We start from the raw sequence: 13,444 nt of genomic DNA, 5'->3' as shown, positions 1-13,444 counted from the left end.
TCTGAGCTGTCAGCACAGGGCCTGACATGGGACTCGAACTTATGAACTGAGAGGTCATGACCTGAGCTGAAGTCGGCTGCTTAACTGACTGAGTCACCAGGCACCCCCTTATGGTATTTCTATTTTTAATTTTTTGAGGAATCTCTAATGTTTTCCACAGTGACTGTACTAATTTATATTTTCACAAACAGTGCACAGGTTTTTTTTTTTCTTCACATTCTTGCCAACATTTATTTTGTCTTGTCTTGATTCTAGCCATTCTTACAGATATAATGTAATAATCTCATTGTGTTTTGGTTTGGATTTCTCCGATGAGTAGTAACATTGAGCATCTTTTCATGTCTCTTGGCTATCTGTGTGTCTTCTTTGGAAAAATGTCTATTCATTTTCTATGCTTAATTTTAAATCAGATTGTTTTGTTGGTGTTATGTATGTTCTTTATATATATATATAGGATATTAGCATCTTAATGCATATATCACTTTCAAGTATCTTTCCTCATTCAGTAGGTTACCTTTTGTTTTCCTGATGATTTCCTTTGCCATACATAATCTTTTTATTTTGATATAGTCCAAATAATTTATACTTACTTTTGTTTTCTTCAGCTGAGAAATCATATCTAACAAAATGTTTCTTTAGCTGATGATAAAGAAATTACTGCCTATGCTTTTTTTTAGAAATTTAATGGTTTCATGTCTCACATTTAGGTCTTTAATCCATTTGGAGTTTGTTTGTTTGTTTTGCATCAGAAAGTGGTGTAAGAAAATGGTAATACAGTTTGAAGTCCAGAATTGTGATGCCTCCTTCTTTGCTTTCATTTTCAACATGACTTTGGCAATTTGGGTTCCTTTCTGGTTCCATACAAATATTAGAACTGTTTGTTCTAGCTCTTTGAAAAATTCTGGTACTATTCTGATAAGGATTGCATTGAATGTGTAGATTGCCTTGGGTACGATAAACAGTTTCACAATATTTGTTCTTCAAATCCCTGAGCATGGGATGTTTTCTTCCATTTATTTGGGTCTTCTATAATTTCTTTCATAAGTGTTCTATACTTATCAGAGTACAGATATTTAACTTCTTTGGTTAGGTTTATTCCTAGGTATCTTATGGTTTTTTGTACAATTGTAAATGGGACCGATTCCTTTGCTTTCTCTTTCTGCTACTCATTATTGGTGTACAGAAATCCAACAGATTTATGTAAACTGATTTTATACCTGCAACTTTCCTGAATTCATGTAACAGTTCTAGCAATTTTTTGGTGGAGACTTTTAAAATCTTGCAGATTCAGCCACTCACATACATCCTTCATACTTCTTGATGATTTCTTTATTAACTTCCACTGGTATCATCTCCTTCTTCTTACTGCCTTTCTTTTCAACTTTTTTCTGCATGTGGGTATTGTATACATTGGCACAGATGTTGACTATACTACAGTATTAATAAACTCTTGTCATATACTGCATTTAATGTCACTGGCAATAAGGCAGCAGAAGAATGCATCTGTATCTGCAAGCAGCCTGACCTCGAATGAAGCAAAGCATTCCTAAGCTTACTCTTGCATGGAAAAGCAAAGGACTGTCTGCAGGTGCTTTGAAATGACAATAATACACTAGTGCCATTCATTTGTGGGTACCTTCCAATGTCCTGAAAAATCACTGATTTCTGCCAAACACAGTGGTCTGAGACCGAGCATCTGAGCATGGGAGATGATCACCCACAATCCTATAGCGAGAGAGAGAGAGAGGAAGAAGAACCACTGGCTCAGTTGTGATCATGTGATGTTCAGCATCATGACAAGCAAGACATTGCTTGTTTATCCAGTTAAATTTTATTAGAAATGTTTGCTCATCTTGCAGAACATTCGCAGAACAAGTTACTTGCAATCCAAGGTTTTACTGTAGTCTCTTATAATTGTATTTCTATGGTATTGGTTTTGATTTCTTTCATTTGTGGTTTTATTTATTTGGGTTCTTTCTCTATTTTTTTTTGATCCATCATACTACGGGTTTTTCAATTTTGTTAATTCTTTCAAGGAACCAGGCCAAGTTTCATTGATCTGTTCTTGTTTGTTTCTATATCGTTTATTTCTGCACTGGTCTTTATTATTTCCCTCTGTGGGCATTTGAGTTTATTTGCTGTTCATTTTTTAGCTCCTTTTGGTGTAAATTTGGGTTGTGCGTTTGAGACTTTTCTTGCTTTTTGAGGTAGAACTGTATTGGTATCTACTTCCCTCCTTTGACCACTTTTGCTACATACCAAAGGTTTTGAGCCATAATGTTTTGATTTTCATCTACTTCTAAGTATTTTTTACATTTCTTCTTTAATTTCTAGGTTTACACATTTAGTCTTTAGTAGGATGTTCTTTAACCTCTATATATTTATGCCCTTTCCAAATTTTTTCTTGTGGCTGACTTCAAGTTTCATAGCAATGTGGTCTGGAAATATGCATGGTATGGTATCAATCCTTTTGTGCTTGTTTAGGGCTGATTTGTGTGACCCAGTATGTGATATATTCTCATGTAGGTTCCATGTACACTTAAAAGCCTGTATATTCTACTGCATTAAGATGAAATGTTCTGGGGCACATGGGTGGCTCAGTCAGCTAACCATCCAACTCTTAATTTCATCTCAGGTCATGATCTCATGGTTTGTGAGTTAGAGCCTCACATTGGGCTCTGTGCCGACAGTATGGATCCTGCTTGGGATTCTCTCTCTCTTCTCTCTCTCTCTCTCTCCCTCTTCCTCTCCCACCCTTTCTCCCTCCCTTTCTCTCCCCCTCTGTCTCCTCTTCTCTTTGCCCCTCCCCATGCATATTCTCTCTCTCTCTCTCTCTCACATTAACTTAATAAATAAATTACAAAAAAGGTGAAATGTTCTAAATATACCAGTTAAGTCCACCTGGTCCAGTGTGTCATTCAAAACCATTGTTTCCTTGTTGTTTCTCTGCTTAAATGATGCTATCCATTCCTGTAAATGTGGTGTTAAAGTCCCCTAGTATTGTTGTATTTTTATCAATAAGCTTCTTTATGTTTGTTATTAATTGATTCGTATATTTGATGTTTCAACTTGGGGGCATAAATATTTATAATTGTTAGATCTTGTTGGATAGACCCCTGAATTATGATATAGTGTCCTTCCTCTTCTCTTGCTACAGTCTTTGGTTTAAAATCCAGTTTGTCTGCTGTAAGTATGGCTACTTGGGCTTCCTTTGATATCCATTACCATCATAAATAGTTCTCCATCCCCTCAGTTTCAATCCGGAGGTGTCTTTGGTCTAAAACGAGTCTCTTGTAAGCAGCATATCAAGGGGTCTTTTTTTTTTTTTTTTATCCATTCTGATTTCTTATGTCTTTTGATTGGAGCATTTAGTCCATTTACATTCAGAGTAATTATTGATAGATATGAATTTAGTGCCATTGCATTACTTGTAAAATTGCTTTTCCTGTATGTTTTCTCTCTTCCTTTCTGGTCTTTGTTGCTTTCGGTCTCTTTTTCCAGCTCACAGTATTCTGTTTAATACTGCAGAGCTGGTGTAGTGTTCATGAGGTCTATAGTTTTTGCTTGTCTTGAAAACTGTCTCTCCTTATATTTGAAATGACAGCTTTGCTGGATAAAGTATTCTTGGCTGCATATTTTTCCCACTTAGCACATTGAATATATCATTCCACTCTCTTCTGGCCTCTCACATTTCTGTGAAAAGGTATGCTGCTAATCTTATGTGTCTGCCCTTATAGGTTAAGGCCCTTTTGTTGCTACCTGCTATTTGAATTCTCTCTCTGTCTTACTATTTTGCAATTTTCACTATGATATGCCTTGGTGTTGACTTGTTTTTGTTGATTCTGAGAGAAGTTGTCTGTGCCTCTTGGACTTGAATGCTTGTTCCCTTCCCCAGATTAGGAAGTTCTCAGCTATAATTTGTTCAAATAAACTTTCTTACAATTCTCCCCATTCTTCTTCTGTGACTCCTTAGATAGCAATATTATTGCTCTTTATGGAGTTGCTGAATTCTCTAGGTCTGAATTTGTGATCTAATAGTTTTCTTTCCCTCTCCTTTTCAGCTGCATTCTATTCCATAATTTTATATTCTATATCACGTATTGATTCCTCTGTTACTTCCATCTTCATTTTGAGTGCATCCAGTTAGTTTTGCATCTCAGTTTTAACATTTTTTACTGTGGTCTGACTAGATTTTTAGGTCTTTTGATCTCTGTAGCAAAAGTGTCTCTGGCGTCTTCTTTCAAGCCCAGTGAGTATTCTTATGACTATTGTTCTAAATTCTTGTTCAGATATATTGCTTATAATTGTTCTGAGTAAGTATGCATCTGTGATTTATTCTTGATCTTTTGGGGAAAATTCCTCTATCTCGTCATTTTGTCTAAGTTTCTGTCTTTTGCCTATTATGAAAATTTGCTATGTTTACTGCTCCTCAGAGTAACGCTATATTAAGAGGTGGTCATATATCGTCGAGGACCTGGTGTTTTAGGAAATATTTCTGGTGTATGCTGTGTGTACTCCACTGCTGTATTTCAGCTGCTCCTTTCCACAGGTCAGTGCTCTGCAGAGTTCCTCCTTGTTTACAGTGAGGAGTACTTGAAACTTTATGGACGTGTGCTTTGATATGTTTGTTAAAATGAGCATGATTGAAAAAAAATGAAAACAAAAAGCCTGATCCAAAAAAAGAAAACATAGAGGAACAACAACAACAACAAAAAACAAATGTACAAACAAAAAACTATAAGCCTAATTACTTTTTATTAAAAAAAGAAGCAAAGGAAACAAACAAACAAAAAACTATAAGCCTGATTTCAAAGAAGATTTTTAAAGCCCAGTCCTATTTTCTTTTTATTAATTAATTAGTTAATTAATTAATTTAAAAAGTTTATTGTCAAGTTTGTTTCCATATAACACCCAGTGTACATCCCGACAAGTGCCTTTTTCCATGCCCAACGCCCCACTTTCCCTCCCCGCCCCTATCAGTCCTCAGTTTGTTCTCAGCATTCAAGAGTCTCTCATGGTTTGCCTCCCTCCCTCTCCCCCTCTGTTTCCCCCCCTCTTTTCTCTCATGTTGCTCCGTTAAATTCCTCCTAATCCACAATTACGTGCAAACATGTGGTATGTGTCCTTCTCTGCCTGACTTATTTCATTCAGCATAACACCCTCAAGGTCCATCCATGTTGCTACACATGGCCAGATTTCATTCTTTCTCATTGCCATGTGGTATTCCATCGTATAGATAAAGCACTTCTACTTGATCCATTCATCAGTTGATGGACACTTAGGCTGTTTCCCTGTTTTGCTATTGTTAAGAGAGTTGCTATGAACATTGGGGTACATTTGCCCCTCTGCATCAGCACTCCTGTAACCCTTGGGTAAATTCCTAACAGCGCTACTTCTGGGTCATAGGGGAGTTCTATTGTTAATTTTTTGAGGAACCTCCACATTGTTTTCCTGAGGGGCTGTACCAGTTTGCATTCCCATCAAAGTGTAGGAGGGTGCCCGTTTCTCCACATCCTCACCAGCATCTAGAGTTCTCTGATTTGCTCAATTTAGCCAGTCTGACTGGCGTGAGGTGGTATCTCAGTGAGATTTTGATTTGTATTTCCCTGATGAGGAGGGATGCTGAGCATCGTTTCATGTGTCTGTTGGCCATCTGGATGTCCTCTTTGGAGAAGTGTCCGTTCATACCTTCTGCCCATTTCTTCACTGGTTATTTGTTTTTCAGGTGTGGAGTTTGGTGAGTTCCATATAGATTTTGGATACTAGCCCTTTATCTGAAAAGTCTTTTGCAACTATCTTTTCCCATTCCATCAGTTGCCTATTAGTTTTATTGATTGTTTCCTTTGCCATGCAAAAGCTTTTTATCTTGATGAGGCCCCAATAGTTCTTTTTTTCTCTTGATTCCCTTGCCTTTGGGGACGTGTCAAGTAAGAAATTGCTGAGGTGGAGGTTAAGGAAGTTGTTTCCTGCTTTCTCCTCTAGGTTTTGATGGTTTCCTGTCTCACGTTCAGGTCCTTTATCCATTTTGAGTTTATTTTAGTGTATGGTGTGAGAAAATGATCTAGTTTCATTCTTCTGCATGTTGCTGTCCAGTTCTCCCAGCAACATCTGTTAAAGAGGCTGTCTTTTTTCCATTGGACACTCTTTCCTGCTTTGTCAAAGACTAGTTGGCCATACATTTGTGGGTCCAATTCTGAGTTCCCTATTCTATTCCATTGGTCTGTGTGTCTTTTTTTGTGCCAATATCATACTGTCTTGATGACTACACCTCGGTAGTAGAGGCTAAAATCTAGGATGGTGATGCCTCCTGTATTGGTTTTCTTCTTCAATATTACTTCGGCTATTTGGGGTCTTTGGTGTTTCCATAAAATTTTAGGATAGTTTGTCCTAGTTTTGAGAAGTATGCTGGTGCAATTTTGATTGGGATTGCATTGAACGTGCCTATTGCTTTGGGTAGTAATGACATTTTAACAATATTTATTCTTCCAATCCATGAGCATGGAATGTTTTTCCATTTCTTTATATCTTCTTCAATTTCCTTCATAAGTTTTGTATAGTTTTCATCATACAGATCTCTTATATCCTAGGTTAGGTTTATTCCTAGGTATTTTATGGTTTTTGTGCAATGGTGAATGGGATCAGTTTCTTGATTTCTCTTTGTGTTGCTTCATTGTTGGTGTATAAAAATGCAACCGATTTCCGTACGTTGCTTTTGTACCCTACAACTTGGCTGGATTCATAGATCAGTTCTCGTAGGCTTCTGGTGGAGTATGTCAGGTTTTCTATGTAGAGTATCATGTCGTCTGCAAAAAGTATAAGTTTGTCGTCTTCTTTGCCAATTCTGATGCCTTTTATTTCCTTTTGTTGTTTGAAGGCTGATGCGAGGACCTCCAATACTATGTTAAACAACAGTGGTGAGAGTGGACATCCCTGTTGTGTTCCTGATCTCAGGGGGAAAGCTCTCAGTTTTTCCCCATTGAGGATGATGTTAGCTGAGGGTTCTCATAGATGGCTTTTATATTGCTTAAGTAAGTTCCTTCTATCCCGACTTTTCGGGAGTATTTGTTAAGAAGGGATGCTGTATTTTGCCAAATGCTTTTTCTGCATCTATCGACAGGATCACATGGCTTTTTTATCTTTTCTTTTGTTGATGTGATGTATCACATTGATTGATTTGCGAATATTGTACCAGCCCTGTAACCCAGGAATGAATCCCACTTGATCTTGGTGGATAATTCTTTTTATGTGATGTCGGATTCAATTTGCAAGTATCTTGTTGATGATTTTTGCATTTGTATTTATCAGGGATATTGGCCTGTAATTCTCGTTTTATGGATCTGTGTCTGGCTTGGGAATCAGAGTGATGCTGGCTTCATAAAATCAGTCCGAAAGTTTTCCTTTGATTTCTATTTTTTGGAATAGCTTGAGAATAATGGATATTAATTCTATTTTAAATGTCTGATAGAATTCCCCAGGGAAGCCATCTGGTCCAGGNGTGATGTATCACATTGATTGATTTGCGAATATTGTACCAGCCCTGTAACCCAGGAATGAATCCCACTTGATCTTGGTGGATAATTCTTTTTATGTGATGTCGGATTCAATTTGCAAGTATCTTGTTGATGATTTTTGCATTTGTATTTATCAGGGATATTGGCCTGTAATTCTCGTTTTATGGATCTGTGTCTGGCTTGGGAATCAGAGTGATGCTGGCTTCATAAAATCAGTCCGAAAGTTTTCCTTTGATTTCTATTTTTTGGAATAGCTTGAGAATAATGGATATTAATTCTATTTTAAATGTCTGATAGAATTCCCCAGGGAAGCCATCTGGTCCAGGGCTCTTATTTGTTGGGAGATTTTTGATCACTGATTCAATTTCTTCACTAGTTATGGGTCAGTTCAGAATTTCTATCTGTTCCCATTGAATTTTGGTAGTGAATGTGTGTTTAGGAATTTATCCATTTTTTCTGAGTTGTCCAATTTGTTGGCATATAGTTTTTCATAGTATTTCCTGATAATTGCTTGTATTTCTGAGGGGGTGGTTGTCATAAGTCCATTTTCACTCATGATTTTGTCTATTTGAGAGCTCTCTGTTTTCTTTTGAGAAGCCTGGCAAAGATTTGTCAATTTTGTTTATTTTTTCAAAGAACCAACTCTTGGTTCAACTGTTTCTTTGGTTTCTATATTGTTTATTTCTGTTCTGATTTTTATTATTTCTCTTCTGCTACTGGGTTTGGGCTGCTCTTGTTGCTCTGCCTCTAGTTCCTTTAGGTGAGCTGTTAGATTCTACACTTGTGCTTTCTCTAATTTCTTAAAATAGGCCTGGAGTGCAATGTACTTTCCTCTTAGGACTGCCTTTGCTGCATCCCATAGAGTTTGGATGTTGTATTCTCATTTTCATTTGTTTCCATATATTTTTAAATTTCTTCTCTAATTGCCTGATTGGCCCATTCGTTCTTTAGTAGGGTGTTCTTTAACCTCTATATTTTTGGAGGTTTTCCAGACTTCTTCCTGTGATTGATATCAAGTTTCAAAGCATTATGATCTGAGAGTGTGCATGGTATGATCTCAATTGTTTTATATTTATTGAGGGTTGATTTATGTCCCAGTATGTGATCTATCTTGGAGAATATGCCATGCACACTTGGGAAGAAAGAGAATTCCATGGCCTCAGGATGTAGAGTTCTAAATATATCTGTCAGATCCATCTGGTCCAATGTGTCATTCAAGTTCCTTGTTTCTTTAGTGATTTGCTGTCTGGTTGATCTTATCCATTGCTGTAAGCGGAGTATTAAAGTCCCCTGCTATTAGCACATTCTTATCCATAAGATTGTTTCTGTTTGTGATTAACTGTTTTATATATTTAGATGCTCCTTATTCGGTGCGTAGACATTTATAATTTTTAGCTCTTCCTGATGGATAGACCCTTTAATTATTATATAATGCCCTTCTTCATCCCTTGTCACTGTCTTTAAAGTCCAGTTTGTCTGATATAAGTATAGCTACTCCAGCTTTCTTTTGACTTCCAGTAGCATGATATATATTTCTCCATCCCCTTAGTTTTAATCTGAAGGTGTCCTCAGCTCTAAAATTAATTTCTTGTAGACTATAAATAGATGGATTTTTGTTTTTAGCGATTTAATTATTTCTGAGAGAGAGAGACACCTCTCTCAGAGGTGGAGGGTCAGAGAGAGAATGAGATACAGATTCTGAAACAGCCTCCAGGCTCTGAGCTAGCTGTCAGCACAGAGCCCGACGCAGGGCTCCAACCCACGAATCCCGAGATCATGACCTGAGCCGAAGTCGGATGCTTAACCGACTGAGCCACCCAGGTGCCCTTGGATTTTGTTTTTTTAATCCATTATGCTAACCTATGTCTTTTTATTGGAGCATTCAGCCCATTTATGTTCATTGTTATTATTGAAATATATGGGTTTAGAGTCATTGTGTCGTTTGTGGTATTCATCCTTGTGGTAGTGTCTCCAGTATCTTGCAGGTTTTGTAACATTTCCCTCAGTGATTCCCCCTCAGGATTTGTTTTAGGGCTGGCTTAGTGGTGACAAATCCTTTCCATTTTTATTTGGAAAGACTTTTACCTCTCCTTCTATTCTGAATGACAGTCTTGCTGGATAGAGGTTTCTTGGCTGCATATTTTTTTCTGTTCATCACATTGAAGATTTCCTGCCATACCTTTCTAGTCTGCCAAGTTTCAGTAGATAGATCTGTAACCACTCTGATAGGTTTCCCTTTGCATGTTAGGGCCATTTTCTCCCTAGCTGCTTTCAAAATTCTCTCTTTGTCCTTATATTTTGCCAGTTTCACTATGATATGTCCTGCAGAAGATTGATTCAAGTTACATCTGAGAGAAGTTATCTGTGCCTCTTGAATCTCAACATCTACTTCCCTCCCCAGGTTGGGGAAGTTCTCTGCTATAATTTGTTCCAGGACTCCTTCAGCACCTTTCCCTCTCTCTTCCTCTTCTGGAATTCCTATGATATGGATATTGTTCCGTTAGATTGTATCGCTGAGCTCTCGAACTCTTCTTTCATGTTCCTGGATCAGTTTATCTCTCTTTTTCTCAGTTTCCTCTTTTTCTAAAATTGTGTCTTCTAAATCACTTATTCTCCTTTCTGCCTCTTCAATCTGTGCATTGGATGCCTCCGTTTTATTATGTATCTCATTTATAGCATTTTAAAATTCATCATAACTATTTTTGAGCTCCACAGTATTTGTATCAATAGTTTCTCTGATGTCTTCCATGCTTTTTTCAAGCCCAGCGATTAATTTTATGACTATTACTCTAAATTCCTGTTCAGTTATGTTGCTTATATCTGTTTTGAGCAGTTCTTTAGCTGTCATTTATTCCTGGAATTTCTTTGGAGGAGAGTTCTTCTGTTTCATCATTTTCATTAGTTTTCTATCTGTTGTTAATTTTAAAAGCTTGTTGTACACTCTGCCGCTGCGAGTTCTGCTGTATTAAAGAGGGCTCTTTGACTGTCCAGAATCTGCCCATTCAGGAAGTGTTCTTTGAATGGTGTTTCTTGGTTTCTTTTGTTGAGAGTTTGGTCATTTTGTTTCCCTACTTGTAGCAGTATTTAGGATTCTCCACCATGTCTACTTTGGCTTGTTTCTTGAAGTAGCCATTTGAGTTTCTGTTGGTAGTCCTTCTCAGGCCAAATCAGAGTGTGGTTTCTGGATGAACCTGTGTTAAACCAAATATAACCCAGTCCTATTTTCACCCGAAATGAAGCTAATGCTTTGGAGCATTCTACAATTACATAGACTTGGTACATGGGGTTGGAAACTATGCTGGTCCTCTGGAGGGGAGATGCCCACTGCACCGTCTCATAGAATGTCCCGGTAAAGATAACCTGTAGTGCATATGGTGGTGGGGATTGATGTAAGCAGCTCTGGACTCCCCTGGGTGCTTTGTTACTCATTGAAGTTTGACTATGCTGGTGGGTAGAGGAGGGAAGTTGGCATCACTCTGCTCTCTTGTCGCTGGGGAGGGGAGCTTACACCTGCCACTGTTCAGGAAGCCCTCACAGAAAAGTGAAAAATAAGATCATCCGTTTTGTGTCCCAAGCTCTGTCAGATCCCTTCCTTTGACCCATCTCTTCCTGAGCCATTGGCACACTCAGCACTACAGTTGTCTGCTTTTATCTCTGATGCACAACTGAGATCCAAAACGCCAAATGTTAAAGGATCCAGCATGGTACAGACCCGCTCCCTGTCTCTGGAGCAGAGCCTTACTGTGCTATGTCTGATGCTGTTTTGTTCCAGAAAAGCAGTTGTATGGGGCAAGTACTTGGGGTTTACTGTGAAGCACAGCAAAAAGGAGAAACCAGGTTATCTGCCCATTTTTGTCTCTTGCTGATAAATGACCACTTCATGGTGCCCACTGGGTCTTTTGTCATTGGAGGGGCAATATCCCCTCTTGAAAACATATTCTAGAAAGGGAAACATTCTCTCGCAGTGAAGCCCAAGTGATTCCTATACTACACTGTCCATTCCAGAGCCTGTTCCCTCCTACCCAGTAGCACTGTTGCCTAACCAGCTTGACTCCAACAAATGACATGGACTTCTAAAACTCAGAATTTGAGGACCGCTGTTTGTAAAAACTTGTGGTAGTCAGTTCCTCTCAATTCTCCATTCAGTGGTTTTGGAGTAGTAATTTTCTTATGCAAACCTGATGTACTACTCTCTCTCTTTCCTTCTCTCTCTTCTTGAAGAAAGGAATCCCTCTTCTCTGCAGCACAGCAGTTTCTCTCACCTCACCCAATTTATATCTCCACACTTCATACCTGCCAAAACTCTTTTCCTCTGACTGTTCAGACTGCTCTCTTATCCTCGCATCCATTTCCCAGGCGTTCATAATGATTTGATGTTGATCTGGATGTGTTCAAAGGATGTGGCCAGCCCAGGGCTCCTCTACTACTCTGCCATCTTAATGAAAACTCCCATTTCTATAAATTATTTTTGACCCAGAATAAAACAATGCCAATTAAAATTTTGTCATTAAAATGTTAAATACTCTTTTGTTAAAGTTGTTTGAAGTAGTTCTAAGTGTGGTCAGAGGTAGACAGTGCCTGTGCATAGAAGGTCTCTATTTGTTGACCCTTCAGTGCTGTTCTCACAGAATTAAAAACAGCAAGAATTTAACTTAACACCCAGGAGGTCCTCAGAAGTGTTTGTTTTGTTGCATTAAAACTTAACAAATGTCAGTAATTAATATATAATAGCCTCATGAAAACACAATCTTAAAAAGCTGTGACAAAAATGTTTTGGAATTTCACTTTATGTTGATATTTCCACATATTAAGATAACAAAACTCAATATATATCATAAATATATATATACAACTAAAACAACCTATCCTACATTATTTGTTATGTATAAATATAGGTTGAAATAAATATAGGTTACATAGAAGTGGATTTTTTAAATTAAATAAAATACTCTTTAGTTACCTGATGTGTTTTTGTGCTAAGCTGGTATTTTTTTCTCAGCATAGCTTTGGGTACTCAGCTGATTTTCCTTCACAATTCCTAAATACCTTTACCTGAAAAGCACCAAAAGTGAGTAGATTTCTGATCATATAGAAGCTTCATGCCACATTAGAGGGATGTGTATGTGTGCATGCACATGCAAGATTTATTTGCATTTATTTACATTATATTAGTTTTTTAATACTGTAGGGTTTGGTGTTTCAGTTATAGTTATAGTTTTAATATTATCGAGGAAAATGAAAATGATTGGATAAACAGAAAACATTTGTTGAGAGCTGATATACCCTGATTTTTCAAATGTTTGAAAACATTTGTTTTTGGGAAGAAAAACATATAAGAGGAAACGGATTCATATGCAATAACTCGTAACATTTTAGGAACTGTGCTAAAATGGTAAGTATGTTGAAGCAAGCTGTAAAGTATGTGAGATTATCCTATCATACTTCACATGTAGAGAGCATTGTTTAGACAGATTACTTTGTATATTCAAAGTCACATAATTGCTAACTAACACAGTCTGGCATCCATCATCTTTCTGTTTTATACTTTCTGCTACATTATCCCACTACCAAGGGCTTTTGACAGGTAACTGGAGAGATGAAATTGTAGCTCAACACAGTGTATCTAGGCCAGATTTTATGTGTTCAAATTTAACTTTGAAGGCTGGAGAAAGTAAAATAAATAAAGGAAGGAAAGATGCATTTCAGAACTAAAGAAGAAAGTGAGCAAATACAGTTCTTTGGTTTGACAGATCAGGGAGAGCAGCTTGACCAGAACATACACAGGAAAGTTGGGTTCAATTAATAGCAGGTTGAAAGGATTGGGTGGAGCTGAATTAAGGAAGGTGTTTATGACCAGACAGAAGGGTTCACTTATAATGATATGTGGAGTAAGGAGCCATGGTTGTTTGCATGAAAGAACATGATGGAAGTGC

Source organism: Crocuta crocuta, unplaced genomic scaffold (assembly GCF_008692635.1).
Source record: "Crocuta crocuta isolate KB4526 unplaced genomic scaffold, BGI_CrCroc_1.0 scaffold1240, whole genome shotgun sequence".
NCBI lineage: Eukaryota > Metazoa > Chordata > Mammalia > Carnivora > Hyaenidae > Crocuta > Crocuta crocuta.
This window is presented reverse-complemented; position numbering follows the sequence as displayed.